The 11,929-nt window shown below is 33.3% G+C and overlaps 1 non-coding gene across 1 annotated transcript; it reads right to left on the bottom strand.

Moving 5' to 3' along the window:
- Positions 1–1,264: 1,264 nt before the first annotated feature.
- LOC107772007 (uncharacterized) lies at positions 1,265–6,997 on the bottom strand. Its single transcript, XR_001644957.2, has 3 exons — positions 6,930–6,997; positions 5,353–5,458; positions 1,265–1,500 (listed from the first exon to the last, which is right to left on the bottom strand). It is a non-coding gene; the product is annotated as an uncharacterized LOC107772007 (transcript).
- Positions 6,998–11,929: the final 4,932 nt, after the last annotated feature.

Raw genomic sequence — 11,929 nt, forward strand, 5'->3', positions numbered from 1 at the left:
TTTGGTCGTCACAGTCTCTTGGAGTCCTTTCTTTTCATTGTACTGTCAGCTTGTTATTTGAACAGTATTGTATTTCGATATTTGAGATCTTTCCATGTATTCAGCTAGAGTTCGTGACTCTGTATTACCTAGTCTTGGGAGGTTGTTATGATTATTGTCGTGTAGGCTTATTACTCTTTTGTTTCGGTATTCATATTAAACTATGTTTTAAATTAGCATTGTTAAAACTGGCTTAATCATTGTAAGTAATCGGCTTACCTAGTCTTAGAGACTAGGTGCCATCACGACGCCTGTGGTGGAATTTTGGGTCATGACAATATGGATGCTATCACATTAGTGCAATATTTTGGAAAACCTGATCTTTTTATAACTATGACATGTAATCCATCTTGGCCAGAAATAAGACAACACTTGTTATCAACTGACGAAACTCAAAATAAACCTGATTTAATATCACGAGTATTCAGAGCAAAAGTAAAGAAATGAAAAACGATATTTTGAAAAGAAAAATCTTTGGGAAAGTTGTTGCTTTTATGTATACTAATGAATTTCAAAAACGTGGTCTTCCACATTCTCATTTTCTTATCATAGTTAAAGATGAATATAAATTATTAACACCTGAATCTTACGATAAGTTTGTTTGTTCTGATATACCGAAAAGCATCTTGATTCACGTGTTCTTCAACATATGATGCGCTTCAACATATCATGCATGGACCATGTGGTGATTTTAATCCTACAAATTCATGTATGGAAATAAAAGGCCTCTATAAATTCAACTATCCGAAAGATTTTGTTGAGCAGACATCTAAAGGAAAAAATTCATAGGAAACCTTGTACACGTAAGGGAACAATATTTGGATAATTCATGGGTCATCCCATAAAACCCTTACTTGCTTTGTAAGTTTGATTGTCATATAAATGTTGAGGTTTGTTCGGATATTAAAGTTGTGAATTATATTTATAAATGTATTTGCAAAGGACATGATAAAATAGTTTTTTCTGTACATGGTAATGAAGAAATAGATGAAATAAAAAAATATTGATCTTCTAGATGGGTGACACCTCTAGAAGCGGCATGGCGTTTATTTGGTTTTCCTATTAGTGAAATGAATCCAAGTGTCTATCATCTTCAGTTACATTTAGAAGGGCAATAATTTATTTCTTTTAGAAGTACTGAAAGTGTGAATAGAATCTTAAACAATCCAATGATTAGAAAAACAATGTTAACTGAGTTTTTTGCAATGAATAGCACGGATGAATATGCTAAAGATATGCAATTATTATATAAGGAATTTCCAGAATATTTTGTATGGTCTTCAGAATATAAAATGTGAACACATCGGCAAAAATGTAATGTAATTGGACGTGTTGTGATATGTCATCCAATGAAAGGAGAAAGATATTATCTACGGTTACTATTGATAAATGTGAGAGGACCAAAATCATATGAAGATTTTCGCACTGTTAATGAGGTACCCTGTAGTACATTTAGAGAACCTGCAGAAAAAAAAGGATTGTTATATTGTAACAATAGTCTAATTGAATGTATGTTAGAGGTTGTAAGCTATCAGATGTTGTATAGTTTGAGACGTTTATTTGCTACGTTGTTAGTATATTGCAGCCCTGCTAATCCAAAATAATTATGGCAAATGTTTGAAGATTCAATGTCCGAAAACTTTAAGTATTTCCCGAGTATCGCAGCACGAAGTGTTCGGCATAATGTCTTAAGCCATATCAACAATGTCTTGCATTCTATGGGCCATGACATAAATGAGTATAAGCTTGTTCGAAAAAATATTAGACCTTCTGTAACTGCAAAAGATGTTCATTTTGAAAGAAACATAATTGTTAGTGAAGAAGACTTGCTTTTACCAAGGAGATTGATAAATTGTTAGTGAAGAAGACTTGCTTTTACCAAGGAGATTGAATGTTGAACAATTATCGTCATATAACACAATAATTGATAGAATATCTTCTTAGCGATCAGGAGCTTTATTTATTGATGGTCCCGGAGGAATCGATAAAACTTTCTTATATCGTTCATTATTAGCAACTATCAGGTCTCAAAGATTCGTAGCCCTAGCAACTACAACTTCTAGTGTAGCAGCTTCTGTCTTTCCAGGAGGGCGGACTGTTCACTCACGTTTCAAAATGCCAATAGACATAAATGATAATTTCTGCTGCAATATTAGTAAATAAAGTTCACTCACAACCTTGATTCAAGATGCAAAACTAATTGTATGGGACGAAGCGTCAATGGCAAAAAAAATGATTGAAGCTCTTGATGTACTTCTCAGAGATATTAAGGATGTGAATAAACTATTCGGAGGTAAAGTTGTTGTATTTGGGGTCGACTTTAGACAGACTCTTTCAGTTGTTCGAAACGGAAAAAAAATAAGATTTTATTCATGAAAGCTTGTTATATTCTAATATTTGGAATGAACTTGAGAAATTGCATTTCTCTGAAAATATGCGCGCAAGAACGGATCCATCTTTTGTGAATATTTACTTAGTATTGGAAATGGAAAAGAAACAACTAACTGCGAAAATAAATTTGAAATTCCTGATTTTTTTGTTATTCTTTTCACTAAGAATCTTTAGATGCATTATTTAATATAACCTATTCTGATTTACATGCATTTTTCTCTGATTTATCTGGACAGGAGTGGGTTGCTCTAGTGGTGAGTACCCTCCACTTCCAACCAAGAGGTTGTGAGTTCAAGTCACCCCAAGAGTAAGGTGGGGAGTTCTTGGAGGGAGAGGGCCGAGGGTCTATCGGAAACAGCCTCTCTACCCCAGGATAGGGGTAAGGTCTGCGTACACACTACCCTCCCCAGACCCCATTAGTGGGATTATACTGGGTTGTTGTTGTTTCTCTGATTTATTTGTGATTACTTCTCGTGTTATTTTAACACTGAAGAATGACTTTGTAAATGAAATAAATAACATTTTAATCATTAAATTCCCAGAAAGGGTCACAATATTTGTTGCAATTGATGAAACTATTGAACCAAAAGATCAAAGTCAATTTGAAGATTTTCTACATAGTTTAGATCCTCCTAGTCTACCTCCTTATAAGTTAAATTTGAAGGAAAATTGTCTAGTTATATTGTTACGAAATTTGAATCCTTGTGAAGGTTTATGCAATGGTACATGATTTACACGTTGTAACTTTAGAACACATGTCATAAATGCTAAAATCGAAAGCGGTAACTTTTAAAATATACATGTGTTTATTCCGAGAATACCATTGTTAACATCATAAGATGAGAACATACCTGTTCAGTTTAAGAGAATACAATTTCCTTTAAGATTGTGGTTTGCTATGACGATAAATAAAGCTCAAGGTCAAACATTAAATTTTGTTGGAATTTATTTACGTGAACTTGTTTTTTCACATGGTCAACTTTATGTTGCTTTATCAAGGGCCAAAAGTTCAAAATGTGTCAAAGTACTGATTCGTCCACCTACAACAGACGTCAATGATGACCATTCAACATATAATGTATTGTATGATGAAGTTATTCAAAAAGCCTTCTCCCGCTTTTCTTTCTTTCATCTTCCTAATTCCTCAAGTAAGCTTCATGCCAGGCTGACTAAAAAAAATTAAAATAGTATTTAAGCATATATAATGTTAGAATAATAAAATATTGAGCATAGTAGAAAGTTAATTAGAATAATTTATTCATAATAATAATTTTGATATTAACAAAAAAAACTCATATATTTATTTACACAATAGAGAATGAAAGAAAATAAAAGTTTTAAAATATATATTCCATGCACGTACTATAAAAAATAATTATTTAAAATAAAGGTATTTTTGTAATATACATTATATATTCTTGAATATTATGCCCAATTATATTATTATTTCGACATTATATATGCTAGAAAAATATCATTTTATTTTTTATTTTTAAATAAAATATTTTGTTCTATGGGTAAGTCTAAATGTTGATTAAAAAGAAAAAAAAATTATAATATTAAAAAAGCAAAAATAAAAAGATAAAAGTTGATAATTTAGAGGGTAAAATAGATATTTGGCTATCAAATGTTTGATAAATCTGGTTGAGTGACCTTCTGAGTGTTATAGGCATAACTAAGTGACTTTGTTGTTAGAAACGAAAGACATAATTTTGAAAAGTCGAGAACCATACTAGTAATGGACTCTGGAATTGCTTGTCTCTACAATATCGTAAAGCTCGCTCTGCTGCGAACAAACGACAATGTTGCTTTGGGAGTCTCAAACTTGCAACAGTATGCCTCTATTCCTCATATTCTCAACTTACTCACAATCTTACTGGAAAAGGCGCGACTAATATATGTCTGCTTTACATTATATTTTGTTTGAATTGTCACTTCACAGATCACAAATATCTTCATCTTTATCGATATATCTTTAACACCAGGTAATTCTTTGGTATGCCTGCTCTGCCAATTGAACCTTTTGGGAATATCAACATAGGTAAATTACTAATTCTAAAATTTCTATAATCCTTTTCCAATTAATTTCTGGTAATATTTTTATAATGTAGAGCTTTCAAGTGGTGATTCTCTTTGTTGTGTGCAAATTTAGTAGATGGGTGTTTAGCTGTAGCGTTGCAATGTAAGTCATGCTATCGGGTTACTAATTACCTTTAAGTTCTGTATATTGAGATTTCTCATTTGGCAATTATAAAGGCGCTCTTTTGCTTTCGTTGTTATTCCCTTATCATCCTTTCTACTATTAATATTTCAGAATTCGTTTGTGTTCGACTGCTTTTTTTATTCAATTTGCTTCTTCATATAAGATCGAGGTCAGTCGAGTACTACTGTGCGTTCTTATCAGAAAAGAGCTTCAATTTTAGGACCAAAATCTTACCTCTATGCATAAATCTACACAATAACCTCGGCTTGAAAATAGTTCCTTCAGTTTGAAATTAACTTTCAAACTTATATCACTATAATGTTCATTTCACAAAATAACCTGATAACAAATCTCTGTCATTAACCTCGAAGCTACTTAAATTAAAACAAACAAAAAAAGATATTGATCATTAACACTAGACTCAATGGCTTAGTGAATCGCGTTTCTCACTCCTTATAATCTTGGTGAATAAGACTACACCCAAAGCAACCCTTATTTATATGCATTATGCTCAAGTTATTTATTCCATACATATTCCTGGTTTGTCAACATCCCCTATTTAGACAGTGATAAAGGTGTAAAAACTTGTTATCTTGAGAAATTTTTCATCTTATTTACACGCAAAAACATGCTAATATTAACATTCTATATTATTTATCAACAATATAAGGAAATGTGTTGGCATTGCGTCTTGATAAGCTGAAAAAACAATCACTTACCTGTATGGCAATTGGCACTGCCCTGCTGCTATTTGTTTGCCCTAAGCTTCTGAGTGAGAACTTGAATCATTCACTAATAGTTTAAACTTAGTTGCCAATTGTTGTGCTGATGCAATTAAAAAAAGATTATCAAATCAAAATTTATATGTGCTAAAAGGAAAGGTGAAGTTTAATATAACTATACATGTCTGTGCTAAAAGGAAAGGTAAATTAAAGGTACATGTACAGCAAAAAGCATGTGAAACAAGAATAAAGACATTTTTCCCCCTATGGGGAAACAAGCAATTCAATTTGCTTCAAGCTTTCAACTAAGGTATATTCGTCCTTTATCTCATTTTTACATGATCCAAATCTGCAACCGCCATCAAATACTTATACAACAAGTTTAACTCAACACTAAGACAATTCCACAGTAAATGTTACGATAAGAATAAGAAAGTAACACAACGAATTGAATAAGAGTTTGAAACACTCATAGAAACAAAAAAGTGATTGCTTTTCCAATAATTATATCTTTTGGATTTTGGCAATATATGCCTTTGATTCATGTATTTAGTACCAGCAACCCTGCTGTAATTTTCTACATCCTTGAAGTTGTACACTGGAAACTACTTGATATATATAATCTAATACATATTTGGTTAAAGTTTTACTAATATTTTATTCCTTTTGATTATTTTGTCCAACTTACCGATTGTTTTTATCTAATTAGGTAATTGCTCTTTTTTCTTAGCATTGCAGTTATAACTTCTTTTTCACTACTGCATTTTAGTTCCTCATAAGTAAATTACTACAATTGAGACTGAAATCGTCATATTTGGAATTTATGATCGCAGACTTGCTAAACATAGAATTCATAAACTTGATAACTTAAAAGAGTCAATGTTGACTTTGTGAGCTTGCAATATTTTGAGATATCATCATCGTCAAATTTCAATCGGTAAGCCTTCACAAAAAATATAAAACCTATTGAGTATATCACCTGGTGCTGTTGGAAAGCCATATGACTTAGGCCTTTATTCACGTTGGGCCCGGGCTACTAGTAACAAGGATAGAAGTAGAATACAGCTTCTGAGCTAATATACGTTAAATACAATCCGTCAATTTGCACTAATAACAACGCCGCACACAACCCCAAACTAATTTAAGATCTCATTCCATTCAAAACATCACATAACTTAACCCGTTAAGATGCATATCAGAATTGCTCAATTTTTCGTTACAAAGCTAATTTGGAAAATTAATGTAAATTAAGGACAAATTCAAATTTTCTATAAAATCCCACTACCAACTCCAAAGTTATACAGGTTTTCTCTGGATGCCTTTGGAAATGCAACAGCCTAGAGCCCAAGACATTCATTCAGATGACTCTTTTTGCATTATTAAGCACGTTTTATGTGCAAATAGCTTGCACCTTTTCCACCCAAGAAATTAAGATTCAACAAAGCACAGTGTTCTGACTTGAAAAAAAGGTATTGAGAAACTAGAAATTTGGACGTAACAAACTCCAGTTAAGCAGGACGTTCATAATAAGATGTCCAACTGCTACTCATTACATAGTGAAAACTAAAATTTACCGATTGCATATCTTTCTGGCTTCTGTATCTCCAAATTCCAATTAGTTTTTCCTTCGTCAGGCCTGCATTTTAACAAAATCAATTAAGTTGAGATCACATAAGCACCATCATATAGTAATATACATCCTGAGATCATGAATGTGACCAATGCGGAATTTGCAAATATTTCACTGCTACTGGAATTCAAGAAGCCCCAGCTTAACAACGCATGGAGTAGAGCATAAAAAACAACTAAAGATCGGGCAAGGCTAAATGGCAGATATCACCAAGATTTTCATGTATCATGCTTGAGGAAAAAAAACATTAGAGATGGACAAATTGCATGTGGTTATCTATCTTCCTATTTAGCTATAATTATTGTCTGGTGAGGAGAGATGACAAAAATCTTCTTTTTTTTCTTTTTCATTTTATTCTCTTTAGGGGTGGGATGGGATTGGAATTGGCACCCATGAGAACCAATGTGAACAAGAAACCGCACAAACAGAGAGAAACAAACCAAAGCATAAAATATAAATTCAGATATTATGATTTATGACTGGAAATATAAATTCAACATCACTAATAGAACATACTACCCTGAATCTAGAAGAAAATATAAATTCCATTTATGACGGGAAACCAGTGACAGACTGAGACCTTCTTAACAGAAAAAAATGAAATGAATATTACAGCTTCCAGGATGATCACATTTCTCTATCTTCTTCCATGCAACATCACATGAAATGGTACTTCTCTCAGCAACTTATAATTAAAACATATGATGTATGTTGTGGAGCCATCAAAACTGAAGGCTAGGCAGCCATTGGACAAGCATTTTGCATAAGAATTTCATCAATTGGTTCACATAAAATATCAATTCAGATATTACCTAAGTTGCTCCGACACGGCAATTTAGGTGCCGCACCCGTGTCGACACGACACTAGTATGGTGTGGGTGTGGGATCCGTACCGGATCTGGTTAAACAAATGATGGAATGGAAAACTTCCAGACGAGATACAATTTGATTCCCGAAATTAGAACCAAAATAAGGGTAAATTGGAAGAAAATAGCATAGCTTATCTAGAAAATCAATCATTTACTTATCTACAACTTGAGAATAAAAAAGAAATCCATACTTTACAGGCTATACGTAAGTGTTTCATAAAATTTCTCATAATTTAGAGATTTTTTTATTTTTTTGAATTATTTTTAGCCGGATCCCCGCACCCGTATCCATACTACGATCCATATCCCCGAATCTTAGAATTTACATCCCGTAGGATCCAACCTCCAGATCCGTACCCGTGTCGGGTACCCGCACCCGTGTCCGAACAACTTAGGATATTACATGCTTTTTCTACATCACATTTCATATACCTCGATACAGAACAATTCCTTTTTTCTAATAATGACCTCCTTACAGACCAACAATGGATACAATTGCTGAATTTACAACCAAAGGCGCAAAGTAAAATATGCTTTCACCCGCGAGTCCTATTGACAATAAACAAAGAAGAAGAAGATAGGTAACATTTTTCTTCCTAGGAAAAGTTCATCTAAGATAAATTCGGAAACGTAGTCTTCACACAGCCTCCAACCACCCACTATTTGACAATCAATCAATCAATTATATCTCAATTCAAAACTAGCTGGATTGGCTATATGAATCCTTTATATCCCCTTCTAAATGTTGCCATAAAACAAGGGCCTCACCTCCTTTTAGGGGCAAAAGAAATTCTAAATTTTATTCATTAGACAAAGCTCTTCGCAGCAGTTGAATGATTATGTGCAGCCTTTAACAAAAATCCTACTTTAATATAATCCAGAATGCATCTCTAAACATGTGTATGAAGACATATAAAATCAGTGAATGCATGTTCTCGAGAAATCAAATTCATGCAACACAATTCAATAAACAACCATTTCAAAATAGAATTTATTATTTAGCCCATAATAAACGAGAGATCCAGCAATAATTACAAGATTTATCAACCAAATTCCATAAGAAAAAGTGTCCAAATCCAAAAACGATTACCAGTTAAGAAGCACCAACGATGATGTTGTTGATAGGAATAAAAATCAACTTGACGAAAAATCCAACAAACCCCATGACGACGAAACCGATGGCAGTACGAGTCGCAACCTTAGTGAATTCTGCACCAAATAATCAAAGAAGTTCAGGAAACGGGCATATAGAAATAGAACGATACCTAGAAAAAAAAATAGTACCTTTGCGATCAGGCTTGTGACATCTTTTGACAAGTCTAACGCTGTCTTTGGCGAAATCTCTAAGAGGATCGAAAACAGAGTCCAAAGCGTCCATTTTAGCGCTGAAAGGAGAAGAAAGGGAGGTAGGAGAAGAAGAGTAGTGCCTTTTGGTGGATCTGGTTTGAGGAGAAAGGGGTTTTGGATTTGAAATATAAAAATGAAGGAATGTGATTGGTGAGGTGACAGCTGAGTGACGCTAGCTGAATTCCCTAAACTACCCACTTCTTTCTTTCCACATCCATTTTCTTTTCTTTCAAATTTGTTTTTTTTTTCTTTCTTATGCTTGTTTCTAAAAAATTTGTTAACTGTGAGTAAAAAGAACCTGTCTCTGAAAGCAGTTAGAATTAGTATTACATTTGAATTTGTGCATTTCAATGACAGCAAAATAGAATAAAACTGAAATAGAGGTAAAAGATATTTAGGGAAGAGTATAAATATTTCTTGTTCAAGTGTAACTATTTAAAAGGTGAAGAACATTTTTTATAGTGTGTAAGAATCATTCAAAAGTTACAACTCTTTAATAAAATATTGAATAAGTAAATAAATTCATCAAATGAAATGTATAGAAGATTTGAACTGATATCCATATTAATTTATCTTATTCATAACACTCGTTCATTTTGAAAATAATGTACCCCTTTTTTTTCCTCTTCAATGATCTGGAATTTCTATGAGGAGCTCTGTTCAAGAGGACCTTTTTTGTATCCATTTCGCGGATTAGTTGAACCGTTATTAGAAAAAAAAACCAGTGAGAAAAAGTATAGGTAATAATATAAAGCACACGTTTTGTAATACACATATAGAGATGCCTCACTAAAAACCTTGTCGTGAAATCCAATTAGGACAAAATCTTGATTAAGAAAAATTTAGTACATTGCATATTTATTATCCCTAATGAAAATATTGTATGATATCCCGAAGACGCATATTCCAATCTTGTAGATCAACTTCTCAAATTTTGATGTTGCGATGCCTTAGTGAACATATTTGTGAAATTTATTACTTGAATAAACATTTTGAACATCTATCTCACTATTCCGTAGAAAACTGTGCGTGAATTTTTTTTTTGGTAAAATGTGTTTAGTTCTATCTCCTTTGATGTATCCTCCTTTCAGTTGAGCTAGGCAAGTAACATTAATTCCAAACAATATTGTTGGAATTTTGTCTCAAAGAAAGATCACACAATTACTGAATGCGTTGAGTTAGCTTAATGAATGACTATTATTATCTCTGCATGATTTAAGATATAGTAGTAATAGTTTATTGTGTTAAGCGTTATGATATAACTGTACCCCAACAAGTAAGATTCATTAAAATAAAAATTCTCTTATTGACAATAGGCTAGGCGCACGGTTTTTTTGTTATTTGCCTCTTAATTGATGTACTTTAATTGTGTTTGAACATGAATATTTTATACTTATTATGTGGTTCATATTGTGTAAGACTTGATTCTGAGCTAAGAAGCATCTTTTGAGTTAAAGTAGACACTTTAAAATTTCAAAGTCTGAGTAGAAGTTTAAGAAATTCAACCGGAATAGAGTTCGAGGTTCAAGGGTTAAGCCTACCTAAAAAAATTAAGATAAAATATTGAAGTAGAAAAAAATAACTTATTGCAATGTGATGTGCGACGCGTAAGACATCACAGTCGGCCAAAATCTTGGCGGTATGAAGAAAAGCAATCTCCTCCTACTGCATCGCATGGGGCGACGTGCATCATATTATAGTAGTACATTTCAAGCCAGATTTTTTGTTTAGTCTCATTAAGGATAGTTTGATCCGAGATTTTGTACACGGTATAAATACATCAAAAATATGATTTTAAAGGTACCTTTGACCTACAGGGGATTAAGAGAGCGGCGAAGGCTCGGAGACACAATTTTGAAGGTACTTTTTTCACATATAATCAATTTAATATGCAAATTCGGGTTCAAAGTTGGTTGTAATATTTTTGGGTGGCATCTCACCGTTGTTGAATGTACGGAGTGATAAGGGTGGCTATTTGTGTTATATGTGCTTGAATTCGTTAAGAAGTTTTGTCACGACCCAAAAATCCACCGCAGGCGTCGTGATGACACCTAGTCTAAGGGAGTTTTAACGATGATAATTTAAAACATAGTTTAATATAAATATCGAAACAAAAGCGGAATAAGCCTACGCGGCAATAATCATAACAACCTCCCAAGACTGGTAATACAGAGTCACGAACTCTAGCTAAGTACATGGAAAGATGTCGAAGATCAAAATACAATATTGATCAAATGACAAACTGACAGTACAATATAAGGAAAGGACTCCAAGGGACTGCGACGACCGAGCAGCTCTACCTTGAATCCTCGCGATCAACAAGCTAACTCTGGCCGAGTTTGATATCTCCAATACCTGGCTTTACACAAAAATGTACAGAAGTGTAGTATGAGTGTGCCACGATTGGTACCCAGTAAGTATCAAGCTAACCTCGGTGGAGTAGCGACAAGGTACAAGTCAAGACACTCACTAGACAAAATAACATGTGCAGTATAGAAGTATAAAGCTAACAATAAAAAGCAGAAATCGGTAATTGGCAACAAAACCAACATGTGATATAAACAGTAAAGCAATAAGAACATCGTGAAAATACCATTGAAACCAAATAAGGAGCACAAATGACAATCAATTAATCAACTCGTTCTAACACAAGTCTCGCAACAAAAATTCCCTGAGAGACCTCATCTCATAGTCACAAGTCACGGGTCTTAACCGACTATCATATGCT

The sequence above is a fragment of the Nicotiana tabacum genome, chromosome 24, assembly GCF_000715075.1.
Source record: "Nicotiana tabacum cultivar K326 chromosome 24, ASM71507v2, whole genome shotgun sequence".
In the NCBI taxonomy this organism is placed as follows: domain Eukaryota; kingdom Viridiplantae; phylum Streptophyta; class Magnoliopsida; order Solanales; family Solanaceae; genus Nicotiana; species Nicotiana tabacum.